This window comes from Scyliorhinus canicula, chromosome 13 (assembly GCF_902713615.1).
Source record: "Scyliorhinus canicula chromosome 13, sScyCan1.1, whole genome shotgun sequence".
In the NCBI taxonomy this organism is placed as follows: Eukaryota; Metazoa; Chordata; class Chondrichthyes; order Carcharhiniformes; family Scyliorhinidae; genus Scyliorhinus; species Scyliorhinus canicula.
In genome coordinates this window covers 126,139,850-126,150,087 of record NC_052158.1, presented here as the reverse complement: position 1 = coordinate 126,150,087, position 10,238 = coordinate 126,139,850, and positions in this window count along the sequence as shown.

Sequence of the window (10,238 nt, the reverse complement as noted above, 5' to 3'; positions counted from 1 at the left end):
CTGTTTGGGCTTCTTTTCATATTACGCCCAGTGGGTCCCCAATTACGCCGACAAAGCCCGTCCACTTATCCAGTCCACCACGCTTCCCCTGTCGATGGTGGCCCGCCAGGCCTTTAGCCGCATCAAAGCAGACATTGCAAAGGCCACGATGCGCGCTATCAATGAGTCCCTCCCCTTTCAAGTCGAGAGTGACGCGTCCGATGTAGCTCTGGCGGCCACCCTCAATCAAACGGGCAGACCCGTGGCTTTCTTCTCCCGTACCCTCCACGCTTCCAAAATCCACCACTCTTCAGTCGAATAGGAAGCACAGGCCATAGTCGAAGCTGTGCGACATTGGAGGCACTATCTGGCCGGCAGGAGGTTTACCCTCCTCACAGACCAGCGGTCAGTGGCTTTCATGTTTGATAATGTACAGAGGGGCAAGATAAAGAACGATAAGATCTTGCGGTGGAGGATTGAGTTGTCCACGTACAACTACGATATCTTGTATCGTCCTGGGAAGCTAAACGAGCCTTCCGATGCCCTGTCCCGCGGCACCTGTGCCAACGCACAAGTGGACCGCCTCCGAACCCTCCACGCGGACCTCTGTCACCCGGGGGTCACCCGCTTTTTCCATTTCATACAGACCCGCAACCTGCCCTACTCCATCGAGGAGGTCAGGACAGTGACCAGGGAATGCCACATCTGCGCGGAGTGCAAGCTGCACTTCTACCACCCTGAACAAGCACATCTTATAAAGGCTTCCCGCCCCTTTGAATGTCTCAGCATGGACTTCATAGGTCCCCTCCCCTCCAACAACCGCAATACGTATTTCCTCAATGTGATTGACGAGTACTCCTGTTTCCCTTTCGCCATCCCCTGCCCCGACATGACCACGTCCACCATTATCAAAGCCATACACACCATCTTCTCCCTGTTCGGTTACCCCGCATACATTCATAGCGATCGGGGGTCCTCATTTATGAGCGATGAGTTGCGTCAATTCCTGCTCAGCAGTGGCATCGCCTCCAGCAGGACGACCAGTTACAACCCCCGGGGTAATGGACAGGTCGAGAGGGAGAATGGTACAGTCTGGAAGACCGTCCTGCTGGCCCTACAGTCCAGAAATCTCCTAGTCTCCCACTGGCAAGAGGTCCTCCCAGACGCCCTCCAGTCACTTCTCTGTACCGTCACGAACCAAACGCCTCATGAACGTCTTCTTGTTTTTCCCAGGGAGTCTTCCTCAGGGACCCCGCTCCCGACCTGGCTGGCTACCCCCGGGCCCATTCTGCTCCGGAAGCACACGCGGGTGCACAAGTCGGAACCGTTGGTCGAAAGAGTCCACCTACTCCCAGCCCCACTGATGCCCCCATGGCCCAGCGGACAGGAATCCCCTCCCCCGGCCTGGCCCCCGCTAGCTCCGACCAGGGGTATGGACTCAGGAACAGGATCATCGCTCCCGGAGTCACAGACGAACCCCCCTCCGGCGTCGCCGGCACCCCTGCACAGGTCAAGCAGGACATCAAAGGCACCCATTCGACTGATTGAATCGGTGTGACCTACTAGTGGAGTTTTGCCTGCGGATGGTCTCTTGTGTTTTTTTTGTTCCTTGCCTGTTCCCCAATTTTTTTCTCCCCCCCCCCAATTTGATACAGTGTACATAGTTGCTGTTTATGCACATTAGTTGCGGGTCAGTGGGCAGCCATCGATGCAACGGTACAACCTAAACATCTCTAGTCATACTACCAGTCTCACCTACTCATGGGACACCACCCCCACCCCTCATGTCTGCGCTTTCCCCCCCCCCCTCCCCGCTTCTTTTTCAACAAGGGGTGAATGTGGTAGTATGACTAGGGGTATTACGGTACCTTGGAAGTGAGCTGCTATTGGTGCAGAAGACTCGCTGTCCATTGGCCCGGGTAAGTCATGTGCCTTGCAGCCGATTGGCTGAGGAAGTCATGTGCCTCTCAGCCGATTGGCGGGATATAAGAACCTGTGTTGCCCGGCAGTCGGCCTTTCTTCTGTACGTCTGCTGCCGGGCACACATCTTGTGCATTAAAGCCTATCGTTTGGATCTCATCTTCGTCTCGTGTACATTGATGGTGCATCAGGGGTAGTAAAAAAAGACCTGCAGAAATGGGACACACTCCCTCTCTCCCTAGCAGAGAGAGTGCAAACGATCAAGATGACCGGACTGACTCTACCTCCTGTTAAAATCCATTCTGATCTACATGCCCAAGGCCTTCCTTAACTCATTGGAAAAACTGATCATGGCGTTTGTGTGGGTGGGTGGGGGGGGGGGGGGGGGGGGGAGAACCCTAGCATCCCCAAAAAGGTACTGCAGAGAACGAGAACCATGGGATCCTAGCCGCCCCAAACCTGCTGTATTACTAATGGGCTGCAACTGCGGAAAAGAGCCAGAAGCCGAGTGTTTAAGGAGGACGGCTCCTGCACCGGGAACCCGCATCGGGCCCTGGCCACAGATACGCTCCCATCCCCACAGTTAGAGGACTTACTGAGCGCGGATATCCTAGAGAGGAGCAACCTGTCAGGGCGGCTGATAGGTAGGGCAGGCACATCACTGGACGTGACAAGGGAAAAGTGGGAGGAAGACCTTGCAATTTGAAATTGGATGGGGACTCTGGAGCGAAGCACTGCATAGGGTCAACTCCACCTCCACGTGCGCAAGGCTAAGCCTAATGCAGCTGAAAGTGGTACACAGAGCCCACTTAACTAGAACCCAAATGAGCAGGTTCTTCCTGGAGGTGGAGAACAAATGCGAACAGTGCCAAGGAGGCCTGGCCAATCACGCCCACATGTTCTGGTCTTACCCCAGACTTGTCGAGTTCTGGATAGCCTTCTTCGAGGCAATGTCCACGGTGATGGAGATGAGGGTGGAGCGATGCCCGAGAGTGGCATTCATTGGGAGTGTCAACATAGCCAGATCTCATCATGGAGAGAATGGCTGAAGTCAAAATATGACTTTGCCTCTCTAATCACCCGCCGGAGAATTCTGCTCGGCTGGTGGCCAGCAGCTCCACCCAAAGCTGCAGACTGCCTGGCCGAACTATCTGAATTTCTCCATATGGAGAAAATTAAATTTGCCATCCAGGGAGGAAGGGAGGTAGGGGATCCAGCTAGAAATGAATGCCTCCTGGAGAAAGTAAGACAAGAAACCATAACCATGGTAAGTAATGAAATATTACTGATGTAAATAACGAAAAACGACCGATGTGTATATAAACTTTTATTTTCAATGTGCGTTCACACTTACCTTTGTTCTGCACAATATGAAAAACATTTAGTAAAAACATTTTTGAAAAATAAGCGTCTAATACCACAGCAGGATCCATTTGCTAGGTTTATGTTTGGAAACACCTAATTCATTGGGTCTTAACATCGATCATTTTTATGCAGTTGAAGTGGAATTTAAATCAATAATCATCTCCATTTAGGTAAGTATTTATCTTATGTTCCATGTTTTTCATGATCTGCCTGGACTGTACGCAAAACAATACAATACTATCCAGGCAGAATGTTCCATACATGAGCTTAGGACATACATAAATACACAATGTAAATACATGGACATGGACATTGGGGTGAAGCATACAGAATATAGTGCTACAACAGTAGAGAAGATGAGTAGAGATCAGTCCATAAGAGGGTCATTCAGGACTCTGGTAACAGTGGGGAAGAAGCTGTTTTTGAATCTGTTCTCAGACTTTTGTATCTTCTGGGATAAGAGAAAAAGCCGGGTGAGAGGGGTCTTTGGTTAGGCTGCATGCTATCCCAAGGCAGCGGGATGTGTAGACAGAGGGCAGGATTCTCTGGCTGCGCCTGCCCGGCAGCCAGAGAATCCCGCCCGAGGTCAATGGACTTCTCCATTGTCCGCATCTCGCCTGTGGCATTCCTGTGGCGGGCGGGACAGAAGAATCCAACCCTGAGTCACTGGATGGGAAGGAGTTTACATAATGTGCTGGGCTGTGTTCACAACTCTCTGTAGTTTCTGATGGTCTTAGGCCGAGCAGTTGCCATACCAGGTTGTGATGAAGCCAAATAGGATGCTTTCTATGGTGCATCTGTAAGAATTGGTAAGGGTTAATGAGGACATGCTGAATTTCCTTGTTTCCTGAGGAAGTATAGGCGTTGTTGTGCTTTCTTGGTTATAACTCGATGTGGGTGGACCAGGACAGATTGTTGGTGATGTGCACACCTTGGAATTTGAAGCTGTCAACTGTGCTGTTCCTCAAGTCCAATGTCCAGTAGGAGATTTCCATGCCATTTTGTTCTTTCTGTGTCTGCAGCTGAGATGTCCTGTAGTAAGCGTCTGAAGCCAATCCTGGTACCATGTGTTGTTCCTCGTGTCTTAATAAAGCTCGTAGTCTCAAATGTGGAGATGATGCTTTAGTGTGAATTCATTCTCTCTTCAGACCTTAACTTACAGCTACCACAAATGCTTCCTGCTTGTGTCTGTGTCCTGCTACGAGTTCTGCCTTCCGTGAAGTGTGTCGTCGCTTCCTGTCCCTGTATATATATAGCTCTCCCATGCTCCCTCTAGTGCTTGCTCAGTTGTATTGCATCTACTCAGATATACGATCACCACATCAACCATCTCCACTTTGGCACCATTAATGCAGACAGAGGTGTACACGATACTTCGCTCCCTGAAGTCGATGACCAGCTCCTTAGTTTTGTTGGCATTGAGGGAGAGATTGTTGTCGTTGAAAGCTAAGGAGCTGGATTCTCCGATTCTGGGGCTATGTCCTCACGCCGGCGTGTGAACGGTGGCATTTTACGCCAGACAAAATGGCGTAAGACGGCAGAATAATACAATACTATCCACCGATTCTCCGTTTTGCTGGGGGGCTAGCATGCCGGCAGCGTAGAGAACACGGCTCTAGCTGCTGATACGGCCCGGAGAATTGCCGGGTCCGTGGCCGCGCATGCGCACGGTGGCGGCCTGTGAAATAGTATCCCCCCTCTGGCTGGCTCGTGCGCCCCGGACCACCCCCCCCCCCCCCACAGTGTACCAGCCCCTAATAAACTCCCTGCCTGCCCCCAGCGCTGGACTGAGTCCGTAGCCGCCACACCGATTTCCCGACGGATGAGACCACACGTGACCGACGCAGTCAGGAACTCGGCCATTTCCGGGCGGAGCATCGGGGGCAGGCCTCAGGCAATGTCCTTTATTTATACAAGTTTGAATAAATAACACCAACAAAGGCATCAGAATTTCCCAATGCTCCAGTTTATTTTTGCAGAAAGCAGAGGTTTTGTTATGTGTTTTGCATGATTGCATGGCACACGTCACATGATTACCAGTTTACCCATTTGACTACTATTGTTAACAGAGGAGTTAATCCATCTAATCTCTGTTAATAATAAAGAAATAAAAACCTAAGTAGTAGGAGCAGGAGTGGATCATATGGCCTGTTGAGCCGGTTCCGCCTTTCAATATGATCATAGTGATCTTTGGTTTCCACTCCTTCCCACCTGGTCCCCATATCTCTTGATTCTCTGAGAGATCAAAAATCTGCCTATCCTAGCTTTGAATGTGTTCAAAGGTGCTGCATCTAGGGTGAAGAATTCACCTAGGGTGGAGAATTCCAAAGATTGTCCGCTTGTACTGAGACTGTGCCGTCAACACAATATGACATTATTTCCAATGTCACTGAACACTTCTGCGCTCTTAAAATGGATAGAAGGTGATACTTAGAAGAACATGAACACTTAACAGAGACAAACACAAATTGAAAACCACATAAATACCTTGTTTAAGATCATTTTTAATCAGATTAAATTAATATATTACAGGCGAAAGTCCACATGGAAACTTGAATAAATAAATAAACAGTAATGGAACGGAGGGTACTATCTTTTAAAAGGGCATAATAAAAATGTGTTTATCTAGAGTTTGAAAGACAATGTACTCTTATGCCTATTCCTAAATGCCCTTGAGAAGGTGGTGATGGGCCACCGTCCTGAACCGATGAAGTCCATGTGGTACAGGTACACCCACAGTGTTATCAGGAAGTAGGTTTCAGGATTTAGGCCCAGCAACAGTAAAGGAACAGCGATCTAGTTCCAAGTTAGGATGGATTCTGTCTTAAGAGCAACTTACAGATGGTAGTGTTGCTATGTGTTTGGAAGGTGCTGTCAAATGAGCATTGCGCATTGCTGTAGTATATCTTGTGCCACTGTGCACTGATGATGAAGGGAGTAAATGTTTAACATGTTGGGTGGAATGTCCATCAAGTGGGCTGCCTTATCTTGGGTGACATTGATCTTCCTGAGGTAGGCAAATGGGGAGTATTCCATCACTCTCCTGACTTGTGCCTTGTAAATAGTGGATAGGCCTTGGAGAGTGTTAATTTTTGTTAAGCAAAGTTATAAAGGGATATGGACCAAAGGCAGGTATAGTTAGGCCACAGATCAGCCATGATCTCATTGAATGGCGGGGCAGGCTCGAGCGCTGAATGTCCTACTTCTATTCCCATGTTCCTATGAGACAGGAAGTGTCTCGTGTTACAGAATTCCCAACCACTAACCTGATTTTGTGGCCACAGTATTTATATGGCTGGCCCAGTTAACTTTCTAGTCAATGGTCTCCCCAAGATGTTGATCGTGGGGGAATTCACAGTGGTAATGCCATTTCATATGAACGGGAGATGGTTCGATTCTCTATTGTTAGAGATGGGCATTGCCTGGCACTTGTGTATTGCGAATATACTTGCCAGTTTGAAGCACATGAATGTTGTCCACGCCTTGTTGCTACAGGCACAGATTACTCCAGGATCTGAGGAGCCGCAAATGGTACTGAACACTGAGAAATCATCAGGAAACATCCCTATTTCTGACCTCATGATGGAGGGAACATCCATAGAACTGTAGAATTCTGCAGTGCAGAAGGAGGCCATTTGGCCCATCGAGTCTAAACTGACTCTCCAAACAAGCACTCTACCTTGACCCACTCCCCCACCCTATCCCCGTAACTTGCACACCTTTGGACACTAAAGGCAATTTATCATGGCCAATCCACCTAACCTGCACATCTTTGGACTGTGGGAGGAAATCGGAGCACCCGGAGGAAACCCACGCAGACACAGGGAGAAAGTGCAAACTCTACGCAGACGGTCACCCAAGGCCGGAATCAAACCCATGTTCATGACGCTGTGAGGCAGCAGTGTTAGCCACTGTGCCCGCCCCTTATTCATAAAGCAGCTGAAAACTATTGGGCATTATAAAGGCAAACATGTGATTAGCCTTTTTGATTATCCTTTGTACCTGACGTGTTATGGATCTGTTTAGATAGCCCCTAAATCTCTTTGGAAAAATGGGTCTGCACTAAATGGAGCATTCCTGACAGCAACAGAAACGGCACTGCAAGAAAACCAACTGAGACACTGGAATCATTGGAATCAAAGCTTCTTTGAATATTTCAAATATTTGAATGCACTTCCAACATTTGGATGATCAGTAATATCTGGCTATATTATTTTCTGGAGCAATGCCGGAATTTGGACTTCTTAACAAACAGCAGCAGTGATGACCCCAGCAAGTCTTCCAAGATCAACTTAGTTCAAATAACTTTACATTTATTGAACCGGGGTTAAAGGTCTGCAGTGTTCTCCATCACTAGTCTGGCTAATGTTTGCTGGCTCTGGCTCAGTGGGAGGGCACCACAGGCCAACAACTATGAGTACCAATTTGGACTCATGCTAGCACCTGTGTATATTGAGCCCAGAAACTCTCTGTGGAAGGATGGGGCATCGTCCAATTGATGCTTTTTTTAGTAGAGCACTTGCCTCTGAGCCAGACGCCACCAGTTTCAGATGCCTCACCAAGACTTGATGTTAATCAGGGAAGGAGCCTATTAGGTTGTCAGTCAGCCTACGCGGGAGCAATATGGTTCCACACTTCTACCACCCTTTGCATGTAGATGTGTTTCCTAACATCTCTCCTGAATACTTTGGCTGTGTTTTCTTTTGTTTTAGACTCCCCCATTAGTCAAAAACTTTTCTTTCCGTCTTACCAATTCCTTTCAAAATCCTGAAAATCTCAACCAAATCACCTTAATTATTTATGTGCCAAGGGGAAAAAAGCCTAATTTATGTCATTTTTCATTCTAATTTAATCCTTGGAGCCCTGTTACAGTCCATTGACTTTTTTCTTTCCTCCCTCCATTCACCTATATATCCTTCCAAAGGTCCCAGCCTTTGACCTGCTCGACTCCACATATACGAACCATGGTTTAATATAGCTGGAACTAAATACCTTCCCCTTTGTATTTTAGCCCTGCAGTTATAAAGGCTAACATGTGATTAGCCTTTTTGATTATCCTTTTTACCTGACATGTTAGTGATCTGTGTAGATAGCCGCCATATCTCTTTGGAAAAACAGGTCTGCACTGAATGAAGCAAATAAACGTGTTGTGACAACTCCTGAAAAAACTGCACAGAGAAAGCCAGACATCAGCGAATACAACTTTCCCAACAGCAGTATCAACTACACAGAGAGAAAACCAGACATTAGTCAATACAACTTTCCCAACAACAGCATCAACTACACAGGGAGAAAACCAGACATTAGTCAATACAACTTTCCCAACAACAACAGTATCAACTAGACAGAGAGAAAGCCAGACATCAGTCAATACAACTTCCCCAACAACAGCATCATCTACACAGAGAGAAAACCAGACATTAGTCAATACAACTTCCCCAACAACAGCATCATCTACACAGAGAGAAAACCAGACATTAGTCAATACAACTTTCCCAACAACAACAGTAACAATTACACACAGAGAAAACCAGACAATCAATACAACTTTCCCAACAACAACAGTATCAACTAGACAGAGAGAAAGCCAGACATCAGTCAATACAACTTCCCCAACAACAGCATCATCTACACAGAGGAAAAACCAGACATCAGTCAATACAGCTTTCCCAACAACAACAATATCAACTACACAGAGAGAAAACCAGGCATCTGTTACACCCCCGCTACTTGCTTTCAAACAACCGCGCCACCTCAAACAGACCATTGCAGCAAACTACCCTGCCTTCAGAACAGCGAACACGACACCACACAACCCTACCATGGCAATGTCTGCAAGATGTGCCAGATCATCGTCATGGGTGCCACCATTACACGCGAGTACACCACCCACCAGGTACGTGGCACATAATCATGCGAGTCGGCCAACGTTGTCTACCTCATATGCTGCAGGAAAGGATGTCCTGAAGTGTGGAACATTGGGGAGAACATGCAGAGGCTGCGACAACGGATGAACGAACATCGCGTGACAATCGCCGGGCAGGAATATTCCATTCCAGTCGGGAAACACTTCACGGCGACAGGTGGATTGGCCATGCTAAATTGCCCGTAGTGTCCTAAAAAAAGTAAGGTTGGTGGGGGGGGGGGGGGGGGGGGGGGTTGTTGGGTTACGGGGTATAGGGTGGATACGTGGATTTGAGTAGGGTGATCATTGCTCAGCACAACATCGAGGGCCGAAGGGCCTGTTCTGTGCTGTACTGTTCTATGTATTTATACATGAAATAAATGGTTTGGAGTTTCTGTTTGATGCCCAGCATTTAATATCAGCTACTTATTTTAGCTGCATTTCAGCTATCCGACATCAGTCAGTTCAGAAGTTACAGATTGTTAGCAGATTCATGCATGATTACAGTGAGTAAAATTCAACTTAACTTTTTCTTTTTCAGGTATAAAAAAGACTGATTCAAACACAGTGATACATAACTAACAATACTTTATTTAACATTCCACAATAAAATGTCATAAGTAAAAACAACTTTACAATATTGAACAACTAAATCTTTGTGAGTGAAAAATTATAGTGCAATTATATTACATAATATTACATGAACTCAGAAGTAGCCATATTTCCCTTGTTAATGGCACAACAGATTTCAACTTTATAGTTGTAGTTGTATGAACATTTTATAGTCTTCATTGATTTATTCCCAGCTTCAATGCAATCATGGAATAATGAAAGCATATAAGTATGCTCTTAAGTAGTAGACAAGGATTGCCAACCTGGCTGGATGTACAGCTGGAGGTATCACCATGTTACCTCCTATCTGTAACCACCCTACTCCATTCTGCAGAGCTTTGGATCCTTGATATCATAGATCATAGAATTTACAGTGCAGAAGGAGGCCATTCGGCCCATCGAGTCTGCACCGGCTCTTGGAAAGAGCACCCTACCCAAGCCCACACTCTCACCCTAT